This window comes from Sceloporus undulatus, chromosome 1 (assembly GCF_019175285.1).
Source record: "Sceloporus undulatus isolate JIND9_A2432 ecotype Alabama chromosome 1, SceUnd_v1.1, whole genome shotgun sequence".
Taxonomy (NCBI): Eukaryota; Metazoa; Chordata; class Lepidosauria; order Squamata; family Phrynosomatidae; genus Sceloporus; species Sceloporus undulatus.
The window spans coordinates 107,366,095-107,385,169 of NC_056522.1; the positions used below are offsets into that span (position 1 = coordinate 107,366,095).

At 40.3% G+C, this 19,075-nt stretch overlaps 1 protein-coding gene across 4 annotated transcripts in view; it reads left to right on the forward strand.

Annotated features, from left to right (window-relative positions):
- HS3ST5 (heparan sulfate-glucosamine 3-sulfotransferase 5) overlaps positions 1-19,075 on the forward strand; it is a 233,589-nt gene that overhangs the window by 76,413 nt on the left and 138,101 nt on the right. Inside the window, exon 1 of one of the 4 annotated variants that reach the window (XM_042446847.1) lies at positions 8,567-8,597. The exons of the other annotated variants lie outside the window; for them this stretch is intronic. The gene's annotated coding sequence lies outside the window, so the exon portion shown is untranslated. Of the gene's footprint in view, positions 1-8,566; positions 8,598-19,075 lie in introns of those variants that run through there. 4 annotated transcript variants of the gene reach the window in all.

Below are 19,075 nucleotides of genomic sequence, written 5' to 3' on the forward strand. Positions count from 1 at the left end.
TATTTCATAACAACTATGAACAAGTCTGAAATGAAATTAAAAGAGACCTAGAAAAATGGATAAAGTTATATTTATTCCTTTGGAGTAGAACTGCAGTTTGGCGAAGGTTTTTATTTCTTTTTCAAATGATCCCTATTCTAATAAACAGAACATTTTTTGTTCAATGACAGAAAGAGATTTCTTGATTTATTTGGCAGGCAAAAAAACAAAAAAACAAACAAAAAAAAACCAGCCCAAAATAAAATTCATGATGCTAAGGAAAGGGGTGATTTGGGAGTCCCTAATGTCAAACTGTATTATGAGGCCTGTTGTTCTATATAGTTGAAGGAATGGATAATGCTTAGAGATGTGAAACTCTTGGAATTTGAAGGCCATGATTTACAGTAAGATGTGGTTGGCATGGTTAATTATGGTATGATAAATTTAAACCACATACTGAATTTAAAAATTATTATATTATAGTCTCCTATGGCTTTGCTATAAGTACAGAGTCTTTTCCTACTTCACTGCAGGAAGCCTTTTTAAAAAAAGAAAAGAAAAAATTGGTTAAAAATTGAAAACGGTTGTTTTATGATGACACTTTGTATTTTGAACAAGTATCTTAATTTGTTTGCTTATATGCAAATTTAATCAAGACAAGAGAAATGTTGCCATAAAGGTTAGAGAAAATGAGTTTTGTTTAGAACTGTGTAATGATGATGTCCATATAATTAAAACAGTGTATAAATGGCTTCTGAAATTAGAGACAGAAGTATACCTGTAATTAGCAAGTTAGCAACCTCTAAATTGCTCTGAGAGCCTTTATGGCTGAAGAGCAGAATATAAATACAGTCGGCCCTTCTTATACACAGATTTTTATACACAGATCCAAGCGTCCACAATTTGAAAATGCTCCAAAAAAGCATAAATTTCAAATATCAAACCTTGATTTTCCAATTTTTATAAGGGACACCATTTTGCTATGTCATTATATTTAATGGGACTTGAGCATCCATGGATTTTGTTATCCAAACCACGGGGGATCTTGGAACCAAACCCCAGCGTATAACAAGGGTCCACTGTACTCTAAATAAATAAATATACATAATGAGGTGGGCCCACATTTTGGGCAATGTTCATATGGATATATGGGGGAAATGTGGCCTAAAGGTATAAAACCTATTCTGTACAGTGATTTAAAAGAAAACCCAAGATGGAATCTACTGTATATACTTGACTATAACTCAACCTCGTGTATAAATCGAGGGCAGGTTTGGGGGCCAAAATTACGGATTTTGATATGACCAGTGGATAGGTCGAGGGTAAAACCTAAGGGCATGTAACAAAGGACTGAATTAATAAAGCAAAGGAAAATGATACCAAAGAATTTACAAAATTCCAGCAGGCTTTACTGTTTGTGCTCAGACTACATGAATGTGAGAGTGGAGAGGGGTCAGGTCAGTGCTTCCAGGATAGACTACACTCTTGCTTTTCATCAGGGGATGCTTCCTTTAAAAAAAAAAAAAAAAAGAGCTAAAGTACAGTACATACCCATGGATAAGTTGACTCAGTTTTTTGGGGGGTCAATTTTTTCACCAAAATATTAGACTTATACATGAGTATATACAGTAACTCATAATAAATTGACAAAAATGTCCCAGAATGTTTCAAACCAATGTTGGGGAAGTCAAGTTAATCAGAGCTCTTTTTCATATGTGGTGGGCTTGTAAGAAGGTAAAAAGTTACTAATTTAAGATAAAATCATAGAGTTGGAAAAGACCTCAAAGGCCATCCAATCCAATCCCTTGCCGTTCAGGAACACAGAATCAAAGCACCCCAACAGATGGCCATCATTCTAATATAACAATATAATAATTTGTGATTATAGGTTTTAGTAACCTTAGCAGGATTCTTTAGTTGAATCTGTAATAATATATATTTTTATTTTTTTATCATTATTATAATTTTTTTCTTTTTCTTTACAATCAGGATTGTGGAAGTCAGAACAATTATTCATTATTTGTCTTCCCATTTTTTTTATCTTGGTTCTTCTCTTCCTTTTTGCAGTTGTTTTTATTTTCTAAATGTATATTGCTTTGATTGTAAATTAGATTATGTTAAAATTAATAATAATCTTAAAAAGAATCTGAGTCCAGCTGTTTCTTTATTGTGGGTTCTCATAGTGTCATTTCTCCATTTCACTCTCCTCTTGAGAACAGTCCATTATTTTTCTAAGTGCATACTCTAAAATTAACCTTTTTTATTGTAACTCGAGGGCTGGTGTTAATACCTCAGACTTCACAGAAATCTTGATGTAGCACATAGCCTGCCTGACATTTTACGCTTCAGAACAGGCCAATGTGTTATGGCATAATGTAGCTCTAGTGGCATTTTGCTGCCTTCCATTTTGTGTTATTTAAACTTTTAATGACACAAATGTTAATTTTTTACAATGATCATTTCTGAGGTATGGCATATAACTGAGATTCAGTTTTAGCATAATTTATTAATAATTAAATAGATGATGATAGCTTTTCAGTCTAGGAATTTGAAACCGATTCGGTTTTTGACAGATCAGCACAGGCTAGTAATCACTAAATGAACTGAAAATCCATGAGAGAGGGTTGGTCTACACTGTAGAAATAATGCAGTTTGACACCACTTTAACTGCCATGGTGCAATCCTACAGAATCCTGGGATTTGTAATTTGGTGAGTACCAGCACTCTTTGGCAGAGAAGGCGAAAGACCTTGTAAAACTACAAGGATTCCATAGGATGGAGCTATAGCACTTAAAGCATATATAACTGCATTATTTTTATCATGTACATGCACCCTTAATGATGATAATTAGAACAACTCCATTTTAAAACAATATGATCATTTGCAAAGCATATATATTATTGAGTGTATTGAGAAGGACTGAGAGAGGAAGAGCACACATGTTCAAGCATTACAATGCATTTACTGCCAACACAACTACAAGGAAATTCCATGGCAAAAGCTTGACTTCATAAAGACATTTGGTACTAGCAACAACAACATTTTGTAGGCCTGTAAATCCTGATTTGATTTGATATTATATTTATTCATTTAAAAGATGAAAGATTCATTCTTTTTGCATATGTGGTGGTCCATGCTGGATTGAATAGCTCTGTTTCCTGTCTGCTTGACTCCATAAGAGATGGCTTGCTCTGTAATTAACAGGTCATTAAATGACTGGTGAGAAATATAGATTAATGGGCCATAGGTTGTGCTTACCTAGTGCATTGACCAAAATAACAAAATCTCTGACTCATACAACCTTTGCAAACTGTTCCATCCTTGGGTTTAGGGGATACTTTGGTCCTATGATATCTGTATAAGTATTATTTGAAAATTGTTGCTGGATTTCAACATCACTTGACTCTAAATGTACAGTCAGCCCTCTGTTATCGCAGGGGATCTGTTTTGGACTCCCCCCCCCCCATGAAAACGGAGACTTGTCAATATTCAAGCCCCATAGGCTTGAATGGGGTGCATGCCCTTGAGCACACACAGGGTGTACGCCACAGGGGCATGTCCCATTGAAACTAACAGAGGTTGCCCCTCTGTGAATATTCAAGACTGCGGACCTCATGTCCATGTGAACAGAGGTCTGACTGTATTCTCAAACTGTAATATTGAACAAAAATGTAGAGGAGAGGAGATTGGAATGATGAAGTGCTACATTTCCTGCTCTCCAGCTCTGTTTGTTTATGTATAGCAAGTAATATTGTGCCCCCCCCCTTTTTTTTTTGTAAATGCCGGTTTCATTTCATTCATTTTAAAATAATTTAAATTCAAATATATAGCCCAAAAAATCCACAAAAAACTAAAAATATAACCTGAAGGTTTAAAAAATCATTTTTTTCATTTCTCCCTGGAAAAATGGAAATGAACATACAGTTGACCCTCTATATTGACAGATTCACCATCCATGGCTTGAAAATATTCTCTCTCTCTCTCTCTCTCTCTCTCTCCACACACACACACACACACACACACACACACACACATATATATTAAAAAAAGCAAACCTTAATTTTGCTATTTTATATAAAGGGCACCATTTTACTACACCATTGTATTTAATGGGACTTGAGCATCCATGGATTTCAGTATCCATGGGAGGTCCTGGAACCCAACCCCAGCAGACACTAAGGGCCCACTGTATATGAATATCTGAAATAGTATACTATATCTAATAACAATATTATACCTGTAGGTTAGTTGATTATGTTTGTTCTTGAAAAAGTTTTAAGACTATGGCCATCCCACCCCCCTCCATGACGGAGGCTGTGGAGCTGGGATGGGCTTTTTGCTGCCCTCCTACTGGTGAAGACCAGGACTATTAAAATCATGCCATGCCTTGTTGCCATGGCATGAGGCTTTAGGGGGTGTGGTTAAGGGCATGCTTTGCCTGTCATCCCCTCGGTGTCTCATTCCTGGATTAACCGTTGACCCATCCACCCGCCGCTGGTATAGTGTGAAGTTTCACTTGGTCGCCTGGGGGCCGTGTAGGAATTTCCCCCTCTTTTTCCATGGGGTTTTTCACCTACACTGTTTCCAGTGTTATAAGGGAGATTAGCTGAGGTGGTGTCACAATAATACATGATTTGGTTTGAAATTTGTTGATTCTAATAGGGCGTATTTATTTATATTTTGCATAAATATTTGATTTTGATCTCGGCGAGCACCTTGGACACCCTACTGGGTGTTAGGAAAATTTCTGGAAGCACCTCTACGGGTCTTACGACCTGGGGGGTAGATGAAAGGAATGGACCTTGGGTCTGGCTGGAAGGTATACCCCGACTTTAATCTTCGCAGATTGGGAAGGGGGACTTCTTGCTGGGCTTTCTTATGCGGGCTGTCCAGCGGCAACCCAACTTATGGACTGTCGTTGAAGGCCCAGGTGTTATCATCCTTGATAAGCTGCAGAGGTAGTCTGTGGTAAGACACCGGTATGCAGCTTTCCCTGTCTCCCACATTTGTTTTGGTTATGATACTAGTTGCAGTTCCATTAAGAACTTAATAAATAGGTCAATAAATGGCCCTGTTTTTAACCCATACATCTTGTGTCTGGTCTCTTTATTACAGGGGTAGGGTAGCAGTACTCTGAGGCATATTAATTGAGAATTTCAGGACTATTATTTCCGTCTGTGCATCGACGGGGAAGTGTGACCTTGTTGGTGCTCTTGGACCTCTCAGCGGCCTTCAATACCGTAGACCATGGTATCCTTCTGGAGCGCCTGAGGGAATTGGGAATTGGAGGCACTGCTCTGCAGTGGTTCCGTTCCTATCTCTCGGGCAGGTTCCAGATGGTGTTGCTTGGTGACAGTTGTTCAGCCAAGAGGGAGCTCAAATTGGGCATCCCTCAAGGCGCGATACTGTCACCAATGCTATTCAACATTTACATGAAGCCGCTGGGTGAGATCATCCGGAGACATGCGGCGGGGTGTTATCAGTACGCTGATGACACTCAAATTTGTTTCTCCATGTCCCAGACTGTTTCAGTGACCAAGGAAGGCATCTCCTCTCTGAATGACTGCCTGAAGTCAGTAATGGATTGAATGAGGGAAAATAGACTTAAATTGAATCCAAATAAAACAGAGGTACTTGCTATAGGCAATCCCAATCCAGGTATGGTGATAAGCTCTTCAGTTCTGGAAGGGGTCACACTTCCCCTAAAGGACTGTGTCCATAGCTTGGGGATGCTCCTGGACTCATCTCTTCAGCTGTCATCCCAGGTGGATGCAACAGCCAGGAGCGCCCATTATCAGCTTCAGCTGATTCGCCAGCTGTGACCCTTCCTGGAATGGGAAAACCTAGAAATGGTTGTACATTCACTGGTAACTTCTCATCTAGATTTCTGCAATGCGCTCTACATGGGGCAACCCTCATGCCACATTCAGAAGCTGCAATTGGTCCAAAATATGGCAGCCAGATTGGTCACAGGGAGTTTCAAATTTGATTCTATTACACCTATCTTAAAATCCCTACACTGGCTGCCCATTAGCTTCCGGGCACAGTAAAAGGTGTTGGTTATTACCTATAAAGCCCTGCATGGCTTGGGCCCAGCTTACCCGAGAAAACGCCTCCTCCCAAACAACCCTTCCCGCATTCTCAGGTCCTCTGGGAAGAACCTACTGCAGTTAGAGAGAACTAGACAGAAGATGACTTCCCAGAGGACGTTCTCTGTTGCCGCTCTAAAAATCTGGAATGACCTACAGGATGAGATCTGCCATCTAACATCTTTGGAGGCCTTTAAGGAGGCAATAAAAACGGATCTCTTCCGGTAGGCCTTCCCAAACTGATCTCCTCAGAATTTTCACTCTCCATTTGTTTAGCTGTACCCACCGGACTTTGATCTCCATCTATTTTATTAACCATTTTATTGGGAATTGTTTTTAATGGTATTTTAGGGTGGGAGGGAGATTGGGGAACTAGGATCTAATATGTCCTGTTATGCTTTTATCTATTGATAGTCATGTTTGATTTTATTGTTTTTATTTGTTGTTACCCACCTCGATCTAATACAGGGAGAGGCAGGATCCAAATAAATATTATTATTATTATTATTATTATTATTATTATTATTATTATTTCCCTTCAGAACTGTTAAATTTTGTTCTAAATATGTGGCAGTTTAAAAAAAAACTTTATAAAACTTCAGTGGACTTATGTTTACTGCTAATTCCTTTCTGAGTGACTGTGTTAAACCTGACCTAAAACCTTTTAATCCTAAAAGACTGTTAAACCTAAAACTACTGTAAAAAAATATTTCCATAAATGTCTGTGTTAGGAATGAGACTTAATGAAGCTGCTCTATGTGTGTGCATGTGTATGTTTGTGTGTGTGCATGAGAGAGAGAGAGAGAGAGAGAGAGAGAGAGAGAGAGAGAGATTTGAATGCATGCTCTTGCATTTTAATTTCCTTCCCAAATCAGGATTCATTCCTGTCAGTTGATGATTGTTCATTCAGCAGTTTTCACTTTGTCTCATGACACATACTCTTAGTGTGAAGAGATTGCTTAGTGTCTTTACTTGGGATTATCATGTAGCTCTAAATTCCATGAGGGATACAAATAACACATTTTCACTGTGCACTAGCCCAAACTAATCAATCGTGAGCACTTTTCTGCTGCTTCTCTTAAATTCTTGTAAGTACATATAAAGATATCTATATGAACTTCCACTTTTATAAAGGTTTCTTTCTATATGTGTTAAGTACATATAAAGATATCTTTTGGGCCTTTGGGGTGTGTGTTCAAATCACCCAGTTTTATCAAATCACCCAGTACCAGACTGGCTAGGTTTCGTTTCATAAAATTTGTATCAAGGATACAAAATAATGCTTGAATCTGTGGAAAAGAATCTGTGGCTAAGGAGGATCATCTCTCTCTCTCTCTCTCTCTCTCTCTCTCTCTCTCCCTCCCTCCCTCTGTGTGTGTGTGTGGGGGGGGATTCATTTTGCAAGAAATTTCTTTTTCCTGTAATGCATGTGATTTTATCCACAGGATCTAAGTTTCCTTCATTGAGAATCCTTTTTTTTTCTGATCAAAAACCCACTATATGTTTGACCACTGATGACTTTTTTTTGCAGAAAAAGTCCTGAAGGATGAGGTTGTGCAAATTTCTTGTGCAGAAACACCCAAAAGTCAGGTTGCCGTTTTTCCATTGAGGACTGGAAAACAGGTGGCTGTTTGTTGCATCTGTAATCCAAAATGGTAATCCCTATTCCCCAAATAGGTTTAGCACTAAAGGCTGGACTACACCTGGATTGGACTAGACACTATTCCACTGCGAAGGAAGGCACCAGCTTTCTCTGTGTGTCTCTCATATGGCCCGCAGGTTGCTTACCTGTGCCTTGGAGGTGAACATGAAATTGCCCAAGAAGTATATACTCAATAACCACTGTCAGCCAGTTGCAGCTTCATAATTAGAGATAAATGTGTTTGTAACACTTTTTGATGTGCAAGCATTGTAACTTTAGTCAAATTTGTAAGTGTATGGAATGATCCTTATTGTCTAGCATATTCTTCGTTTGGATGAAGACCTCTGTGTGAAAAGTTTATTTTTATGACATATGTATATTCTTCTTGTGAGTTCTATTTTGTTATCACTATGAACAACTGTTTTCTGAATCATGGCTTCTTATATGTTAAAATTCAAAGAAACTACTTTATTGTAATTTCAATGGTGAAAATATAGCTGTTAAATTATAACTGCCATAACTTAATAGGGGATAACTTTACTCATTTTGCATACAGCAATAACTGTTATAGTTGTTCCTCCACATTTGTGGCTTTGACTTTTGCGGGTTTGATTATTTGCGGATTTGATTAATTAATTAACTCTACAAATCTCTAGTCTACGTCCTCCAGCACGATTCTGTCAGAAGTTGGCCTTTCAGGGGAGAAAAACACAGGCATCCAGGAGCAGCCAGAAGCCACTCCCAGCCCAATTGCCCTGAGGCAATGGTGAACATATCCTACAGCCCTGAAGGCATCTCCTGCTGTGGTCCCAAGTGGACTGTGGTGATGAGTGGGGAAAAAACACTCCTTTTGGGGCCCATTTGGACTGCCTTAGGCACTCTGAAGGTGCGTGTTGTGTGAAGCTGCCCCATCTGCCTATCTTTTTTGGGCCAAAGTCATACTGGAGTACCTAGAAATTCCTAAAGAAAATATTTATCTATCCATTTGTATGACATTGAACATGATTTTATGGTCAGCTTCTACTGGATGTTGACAACAGAGTTGCACTTGAGGACTTAGATATTCTTAGAGAGAGTTTTTCTCATAATAATAATAATAATAATAATGGTTTTTTGTTTGCATTTTTTCACTTTCATGGGGGTCGTGCTTATATGCATGACTGCTTATATGCATGACTGTTGATTACCGAGACATGTAGAGCTGAATTTTGGAAGCACTAGGCACTTCAGTCAAAACATAGATTTAGCTTGTTTTCATTGCAGTAGATGCCAATTAAATTACTGATTTCATAATTATAATTCAGCATGTTAGAGTTGATAATGAGTGTTGTCACACTGAAGATAAATGATTACTGTATAGGAATTCAAGTCTTCCTTCTGTTGATATGCTAATCAAGAAGTTTGCAAACAATACATTTATTCAATTTTTTTTTAAAAAAAATCTGGATTTCAGCAGCTTATTCTGATGTACTTCCTACAACATGTTGAATTTCATATAGATTATAGAGGCTAAACAAAGATAGAATATGTCAACATTTTGGCAGAATGGTAATTATTTCTACTTAAAACTGCTCACTTATAATGTATTCATACACCGTAGTTGTTCTAACAATATTATCCATACTTTTTTAAAAGATGCATACATTAAATTTTATGTATTTTATATGTTATAATAATGAAGATTTAAGATAGAGAAATGTATTCTCTAATACTTCAATCTGACACCACCTGGATTATTGTGTCCACCTCTGGACATCACAGTTCAAATGATACTGACAAGATGAAATTTATCCTGAGGAGAAATTTATCCTGAAATGTAGCCTAACCATGGTTGTGTCTACACTGCAGAACTAATGTAGTTTCACTGGAGGACTGCAGCAGATCTCAGCACTGATGACACTGGGCCCGAACAGACAGGCCAAAATTAAGCTGGTTCGGATCATTTTGGAGGTATGCTGTTTAAGTGATGCATGTGTCCTAAAAGTCTGGAAGCTGCGCCAAAGGTGTGCTCTAGTCCTAAGGACTGGAGCACAGCTTTGGCGCAGCTTCTGGCCTCTTAAGGCGTGTGTGTCATTTAAACAGCATACCTCCAAAGTGATCTGAAGCAGCTTTATTTTGGCCTGTCTGTTCGGGCCCAAAGTTTCTCATCTGGTTATGGGGACACAGCTGATGTTTTTGTAATCTTGCCCTCTCTCCATGACACAGGGAATTGCCATGTGGGGGCAAAGGCTTTTCAATCAGATGGAGGGAAGGGTTGAGCACTGTGGAGGGAAATGGGGAATCCTAACTGCAGTACCCCCAAAAGACATTCACATGTGTGTCAAGAGATGCATATGCACCTTGCCTGCATATAGGTTGGGAAGTTGTTCTGATGTGTTATACAATAGTAAAGGCTATTGCTGAAAATTTGGCTGAAGAATCATGGAGATCCAGACACAGGTGCTGAGAAAACAATGGGAGGGAGGCAAGCCTGTTCAGACCTGTTTCAGGAGAAAGAATCTGGCTGTAGAATCATAGGCCTGTTACAGACAGCCAAAATAAAGCTGCTTCGAGTCACTTTGGAGGTATGGTATTTCAGTGATGCATGAGTCCTAATAGTCTGGAAGCTTCACCAAAGCTGCACTCCAGTCCTTAGGACTGGAGTGTGGCTTTGGTGCGGCTTTTGGACGCTTAGGACGCATGTATCATTGAAATACCATACCTCCAAAGTGACTCGAAGCAGCTTTATTTTGGCTGTCTGTAACAGGCCATAGAGTTGGAAGAGACCACAAGGGCCATCCAGCCCAACTCCTTGCCATGAAGGAACACACAATCAAAGCAGTCTCAGCAGATGACCCTCCAGCTTCTGTTTAAATATCTCCAAAGAAAGAGACTCCACCATTCTCAGAGGCAGCATGCTCCACTATTAGCTACCACTGACAGGAAGTTCTTCCAGGGAATTAGGTGGAATCTTTTTTCCTGTAGCTTGAATCCATTGCCCCGAGTCCTAGTTTCTGAAGCAGCAGAAAACAACCTTGCTCTATCCTTAAGATGACATTCCTTCAAATATTTAAACATGGCTATTATTATTATTATTATTATTATTATTATTGTTGTTGTTGTTGTTGTTGTTAAAATTTATTTCTAAAGCGCTGTAAGGAGTGTCATGTCACTCCTTAACCTTATCTTCTCCATGCTAAACATACTCAGCTCCCTAAGCCACTCCTAATAGGGCATGTTTTCAGATCTGGAAACATGGTCTTCAACATGAAAGAGGTGGTATGGGAAATATAGGGGGAAATGCATTTATTAATTATAGCAAATAAGAATTAAGCCTGCCTGGAGTTTGAAATTGTGTGCAGTTTATTTAGGCAATCTTAATGCTTGTTGGTTAGTTCTAACAATTAACATCACTGGGCTTGATCTATAGTTTCTTAAGAAAGGTTTTCTCAGTTTTAACTACTGAAGCCTGTTGTTGTTTTTTTTAACTTGGAATTGTGCTGGATTTGACAATGTGTAAGGGATACCTCACAGGATGCTTGCCAAAATGTACAGTGTGATGTCAAAACCGGGTTGCACACTGCACCTCTGCTCTTTTTCTTCCCTTAACAACCTAAGAACAAGGAAAACAGTCTAAAATCAGCTTGCTGGGGGGCAAAAAACCTCCTGCTGGGGGTTCATACTTCATATTAAATATCATAATTTAGCCATTTGTGCTTCAGATAGCAGCAAGCTGCTTGTCAACTTTGCCAACTATCCCTTGGGACCATGGTTTGTCATACAATGCATGAAATGGGTCACTTGGTCACTCAGTACAAGAAAGAAGCACAGTTCTTTCATTGCAGTTTAGAGATGATAGGCTGTTCTTCCAGTGACAAACTAAAATTATGTATAATCAGTCTAAATTAGAAGCAAAGAGTGGATGTAACCACCGATCTCACTATCATTTCTTTTGAAATTAAATGAAATTGTATATATTGAAGGCAAGGGTGAACAATGTAAAAGCATGTAGATATTCTGAAATCTATCATTTCTTTTGAAATGATAGATTTCAGAATAATGCTTATGTGCTTTTGCATTTCTCACTCTTGCCTTCTACATACACAGTTTTACAGTTTAGCTGCTTTAGGATTCAAGGGAGATCTCCCACAGGGTAGGAACATTTTTGGGGGGGGGGGGGAGGAATACTGATGAGCAGTGCTAAAATCTATAATGCTGCTCCCTGTGTTAACTGTCACAGGAGACAAATATTTATCCTAGGTTTGCATAATTGAATAAAGTAGAAGATGCACTGTCACAGTTATCCAAAGCAGAAGATTCTGAGTTCTCTGGGTAAATAGTTGAGTATTTGTCAGGGTTCAGTTTGGAGAACATTAATAAAGACAAATAAAGGAAACAGATAAACTTGTTTATGTGTATGGAAAAATAAATATACTGGAAATACCTTTCTATCTGGAAAGAGGGACATCTGCTGATACAGCTAGCCACAGATGCATTTCTGGCCCATATCTCCACACAAATGAACAAGTTTCTTTTCTATTAGTGTCAGAAAACATAAAACTGGGAAGATTCACAGTCCTTATAATGTAGTTCCATGAGTAGAGCCTTTCATACCAAGTCTGACACTTCATTTTCACTGAATTACATTGTATCTTAACTTAGATGCAATTATTTATTTGTGTTTTGTGAGCTAAAAATATTCTCTGGAGAAAAAAAAAGGAAGCCCTTCTTTCAAATTCAGTCTGCCTTCCACTTACCAGCTTAACTTATCTCTTAAATACTTTCAAGATTTCACTGGGAGGTAATGTTTTTTAAAAGCTTCTTTACTAAAGTATACATAATCTTTTAAATATAATGGCAGTGTTTTTGAAGACAGAGAGTAATGAAAGCACAAGACACAGTGCATTGCCTCCTTACATTTTAGTTTGTTTGTCAGTACCAATCCTTATCTTCCTGATTGCCAAGCCACTTTCTAAACTAAAGAGAAGAATAGGAATTATACCACTACCATGTGTTAACAAATACCTGAAACTTTTGAATTGAAGACCGCAGAAGTTGGAGGAGGTGCTGTGGCATTTATTCACCTCCTATTTTTATGTTGAAAAGACATAACATTAATGGCTCCACTTCTACCACATGGTGTGGCATTTTAGAGTCATGTTTACTATCAAATTCAGATGGTCTAAGAATGCCTTCACACATTTTAAGGTGTAATTGCGAATTTTTTTTAAAAATAATAATGTACAGATGATCAAAAATTAAATTTCCATCACCTCAGTTGTCAGGATAAGTGCATAGTCTAGAAGGTAGGAAAACTGGATAATTCCCTTACTGCACTTCCATCCTCCACACCTTCTCCTACCTCCTTTAGTAGATTCTTTGTTGTTGTTTTGTGCTTTCCAGTTGTTTCTGACTCATGATGACCCTAAGGTGGACCTATCACAGCGTTTTCTGGAGCTCGAGTATGTGACTCACCCAACGTCACTGTCATGCCCAGCCTGGAGGATGAGCCAGAGCCCTTGGGACCTGAACCTGTAATTGGGGAGCCTGAAGCTGGCCCTAGCTCTGCTGGAGCAGAGACTGTGTTCCCTCCAGAGGTTCAGCAGCCATGTCTGCCTGGGGCTGAGGCTGTGGACATAGAGGAGGATCTGGGAAGTGTGCCTACCTTCAGGGAGCATCGAACCGAAAGAGAAGGCCTTCGAAGATCACAGAGGCTTTATCAGAAGCGAGTTTGTGATCAGACACACCTGAAGGCCTGCTGCTTGCCTATTTAGGCAGCTGGAGCAGTTGATCCTTGTTTTCTAGATTGCTGACTATCTAGATTATCTGGAAACCTTGACCCTGGACTGTCTTATCGACCTGCCTATCTGATACCTAGCTGGTTTATCAGCCATTTGGTTGCTTTCCTGGACAGTCAACCAGTGGGCTTTCATGGCCAAGCAGGCATTCAGACCCTGGTCTGCAGAGTCCTAGTCCAACACTCAAAACACTACATCATTTTGGTCTTCTCGTCGATTCTACAGTCTGCTAATAGAAACTTTGTGGGAAGATACAGAGTCCAACAGCCATGAATCCCAGTCTTTATAGTTGGCCTTCAGTATCCACAGATACCAAAATTCACTGTTGCTCAATTGCTATTGGATGCCATAGGGTTTTCTTAGGCAAGGAATACTCATAAGAGATCATATCAAATATTAACATAGTGAAAGAAGTCAAGCTTTGTTGTTGTTGTGAAATGAAATACATGAAGTCACCTATGAAATACATGAAGTCACCATTGACATGCAATTTACATCCGGAACAGATGGGCAGGAAAAAATGGCAAAAGTTGCATTTTCTGGAAGCAAAACCTTGATGTCTGCACTGGCTGCTCTCAAGGTGGCCAGAATGCACACAGCCTGAACACATGGTGTGATGTCAACCCACGGCAAATTTTTTTGTTGCTGTTGCCTCCCCCACCATGCATGCACACCATCATGCAAACACATTGCCGGTGACTGCCTGCTGCCTACATGCCATCCCATTGGATGGCCACCCCTCGGATTGGCCACACAGTTGTACTAGAAATCCTCCATTGGTACAGGGTATCAGAGCACTGGTATGCCCAGTAAAACACTGGCAAAGCACAGTCATGCCCTTCATGCACCCCTTCACACCACACTCCCTCTTAGACTGTCTGGTTTATGTATGCTATACTTATCACTTTCACTTTTTTTGCATTTTCACTCCAACCACTTGGATATGCCAGCTCTTTTCTTTTTAAATCCACACCTGCATTGTGTATTTATACACAGCTTTAGGGTTAGGGTTAGGGTGGATCGCTCCTTCAAAACCGCTCTTGTATTAGGGGGCCCTTATATGCAGGGTTGAAGGTGTACATTTCCCACCTTGAGTCAGACTATTATGGTTTCTTTTTGCTTCAGTTTTTAGCCCTAGAGCACAACTTCAATCTGGTTTCCACCCACTTTGGAGTCATGCATTGTCTAAATGTGCCTTCAAAGCAGGTAGAAACCACTTTATTTTGACTGTGTGTTTCTCCCCTTAAATTAACATACATAATTGCCTCCCTCCTTACTTCCTAATGGCAGGCCAGCCTTTTAAAAACATTCATCAAGCCAGATGTAGGAAAAAATAGCCATCTGGGGGCTCCAATACCCTCAAAATCTCCCAAATTATTTTTACAAGTGATTTTTCATTTCCTGTACATGACTGCAAAATGCAACAGTTTTGCCTACATAATCTCAACTACAGTGACCCTCAAACACTCCAAAATAGGACATAATTGCCTGAAAATGAAATTGAAAGTGACACATCACCTCCAGTTGTGAGCAAGTGATGGTGTGTTCTGTGGTGGGTTTATTTGGGGGGGGGGGGGGCCTGGGGGGGGATTGCCCACATCTGATCTAAGTCTTATTCAGGTATTTACTTGCAATACATGGAAGCAGATGTGGTAACTTCAGAGGATCCAAGAGCCCCTTTCCCACCTCCAGAACCCATGCACGAGGCCTGAAAATATGAAAAATTACAAAAAACATCAAAATCAGAAATGACATAGAGGCTTTTGTGAATGGTAAAACAAATTATTTAGCAAAGGATGCTGCTGTGGCCCACATCTTGTACTTTGACCAGCCAAGATATACAGTCCTGCATTAACATCTCTATTTATCTGGCTTCTGGTAGATATATAGTTCATTTGTTCAGGATCAGAATCTGAAAAGGTTTGTACATTTGCTTAGCTGAAAGTGCTTACAAAGTAGCTTGCATTCAGGAACTCTGTATTCATGGAGATAAGAAAAAGATAACATTTGCTCCCTTTCTTTCCTATCCTCCACTTGTGTGGTAGAAATTCTGAACAGAACCTGTGTGGCATAGCAATGAACAGCAGTTCTGAAAATTTCACTGATTTTTTTTTCCTCAGCAGAACATGTGCACACACAGAGACAGACAGACATACACATTTATCTACTACCGTTATCTAGCACTGGTAAGGACCTCTGCCATAATGTAGCATTAGGAGGCATTATAAATATTTGGGAAGGTTTTCTCCCTTCCCACCCATCTCCTGCCTCACCAAAAAGCATCCAAAAACTGCTATAAAATAATTAAGGTTGGCAACGTTTAGACTGGAATGAAATTATGGTATAAATTTCAACTGGAGGTGAAGGAGATTATGCTGACTTGCAGACTGCTGTAACAGAGCACAAATGACAAAACAAAATGAAGGAAGAGCAAGATATTTGATTAGTATGGTTGTGGTGTCAAGGGTTAGGAGAAATTGTTAACACACTTTGTAGACTGCTGTATTGGGAAGTGTAATGATAGTTTGCAATAATTCAAATATCTATGGTACCTTATTTATTATTATTTATTTACCGTATTTATACCCCACCCTTCAGCCCTAAAGGCTCTCAGAGTGGTTTACAATCATTATTATTTTTAATTAGATGGTTCCCTACCCTCAGGCTTATGATCTAAAAAGACACAACACAAAAGGAGATGGGAATGCTGGTGGGGAAGTGGATCAGGACTAGGGTTGCCATAAGTCATGACCTCCAAACCGGGACAAATGTAGGACAACATTTTAAAATGTAGGACACTTTCTAAAAATGGAGGACATGTGAAAAAATTTGATGATTTTTTATAAAATGTTAATATAAATGCATGTTTCTTAGGCATCATCAAAATGGAGGACATTTTGGCATTATTCCCAGACAGATGACAGAAATGTACTCCCCTTTCTGGCCAAACACCCCCAACCTCCATTCCAAAACACACACAACAGCACATTTGGGCATTTCACATGGCTTTACTTAACATGGACTCTTGCATATTTCAGAGGCATATTGCATCATCATCATCATCATCATCATCATCATCACCACACTATCATTGACAAAACAAGGGAGACTTGTTAGCATTACAAGCACCAAAAACACACAGAAAAGGCACTTGGGAAAAATGCACTCACCTCCTCCTCCTCCTCCTCTTCATCCTCCTCCTCCGCGCCAAAAAAGGGCAAAGGAAATGGCCCTTTCTGGCTGCAGTCTGGCTCCTCCTCCTGAACCTGGCTGGCCAATGGGGGCAGACTGGGGCTGGAACAGCCCCGCCCCCGCCAGCTCTCACAGGCTCCAGCCTGGGGGGCGGGCTGTTCAGACCCAGCCTCAGGAGGAGGAAGTCCTCATTAGCTCTGCTCATGGCTCCACCACCTCCTCCTACTCCTCCCCTTCTGAGGCTCTGCCTCCTTAAAGGGACCAGCTCCCTTTTGAGGCCGGCGTGCGGCCAGGGCCCAGGCACACAAGTGGGCCAATCGCACGCTTCTGCCGGCTGCACCTGGGCAACTGCTCGGCACGATCGCGGAGGAGGCAGAGGAGGAGGTGGATGGCCAGCCAGCCAGCCGCGCACAGCCCTGCAGGCCAGGGGGATGTGCGGGTGGGAGGAGGAGGTTGGAGAAGGAGGCGGAGATGGGTGGCTGGTGGCCAGAGGGAGCACGCAGGGGGCGGAGGAGGAGGAGGAGGCAGAGGAGGAGGAGGAGGAGGCGGACGCGGAAGTGGGTGGCCGGCCGGCTGCATGAGCAGCCGCGGCCATAAAGAAGGCATGTGCGGGAGCAGAAGTGGCCGCAGGCGGGGCAGGCCCGCTTTCGGCACGAAACCAGACCGTGACCGTGCCAGCACCCCCAAAAGCGGGTTTGCCCAGCCTGCAGCCGGGTTATGGCATCCCTAATCAGGACGAGCAGTTTTTCTCTCCCCTTGTGGCCTGGACAAAGGCAGATGGTCTGGAGGGAGGGCTCTGCTTTGTAATCTAGGCCAGGACCGATGGAGCTGGGCCTGCATCTCTCTCTCCATGGCCGGATGGCATCACATGGACCTTTCCCTCTTCTTTCTCTTCTTTGTTCTCTCTCTTTCTCTAAATGGAAATAAGCCATACAATGTAGCTGAGCCTAATGCATTGAATGAATCTGAGTGTCAGTGGCATTGAAGACAATTCTGAAGAGATGTGGAGTGGGAGATTCTAAAAAGCACAGAAGGGAAGAAGTTCCATCAAGGATTTGACTGAAGCTCTGAAACAGTTGCTGAGCACAGCTTTTAAAGATATCTTGGCCACATGTCTTAATACTGTACTCTTATACCCTGTGGATTTGTGCAATCCTGGATCTTGACTTGTATGCAGAGAAACAGCTGTTATTTCTATCTTCTTCTTTTTCTTAGCAGTTGGCTATGTGAAAGCAATGATAGAATGGAATATTTTCTTTAAAACCAAGAATTTAAATGAATGTGGAGTACTAGTTCATTCTGCTATGTGGACATCTTTTAATGCATCATTACACTCATGACCTTATGACTGCTTTGCTTGTGTTTCTGAAGTATTCAGTCTAAAACCACTTATTCAATACATTATTAATATGAGTCTCCAGGAAGATGTAATCCAACACGGAATGCTGTATACTCTATAGATACATCACTGCAATGAAGTATAAAACACCAGGAATATGTCATTACAGATTGATATCCTTACAAGATATAAGTAGAATTATTTATACAGTGTGCCTGCGCCATGCGCGGATATATTATGCAGTTTCAGGCATATGTGGAAGCTGCTTGAGGAGGGAAACTGGTGCACACGCTCGCCGTTCCGCCACATGCATGCACCCTATTATATCCTATGGATCTCAAGCATAGGCAGATTTTCCCTTACATGGGAGGATCCGGAACGGATCCCCCGCATAAGTAGAGGGCCCACTGTACATATTAGTTTACTGTGAATGAAAAGCAGGGACAGAGTTCTTTGTCCATTATTTTGAATTGCTTTGGTTTAGCATCCGTTTTCATATTAACACTAAAAGATTTCTGTGTGATATGTGGAATCTAGTGTACCACAGTGGTTAGTGGATCATATGGTATATTTTATACCTCTCTGTAAATAGCACTTATTTGTTCCTTCTTAGCATTTTGCTTTTGTGGCAATTGTAGCAAGTTCAGTAGACATAATGCCCCAGTGGGAAATGTATTTTACTTAATGCTAAAATATTTAATAAAGATTATTCTTATAAAGAAATCTCAAGTTTACACTTATGGTTCGGAGAAATTGATTGGCAATTTAGGTTTTGATTCCAACAACCGCTTGTTTGACTGGAAGCATGGAGGCTATTCAGCTGTTAAATTTTATCTAGAATGGGGGGAAAAAACCAAGCCTAGAATAATGATTGGAACTATAAAGAATGGCACTTGCCAACATTTGTTCAATGCTGTATGTATGGGTCCTGTGCTGTTATCAAGAAAACTATGTGTACCACTCAGTACAAGGATATAGCTGTAAGAACAGAAAATCATTGCATACTCACAATATCCACTTCATGGCAAAGTTTGGGTACAGATATCTGCTCCTACA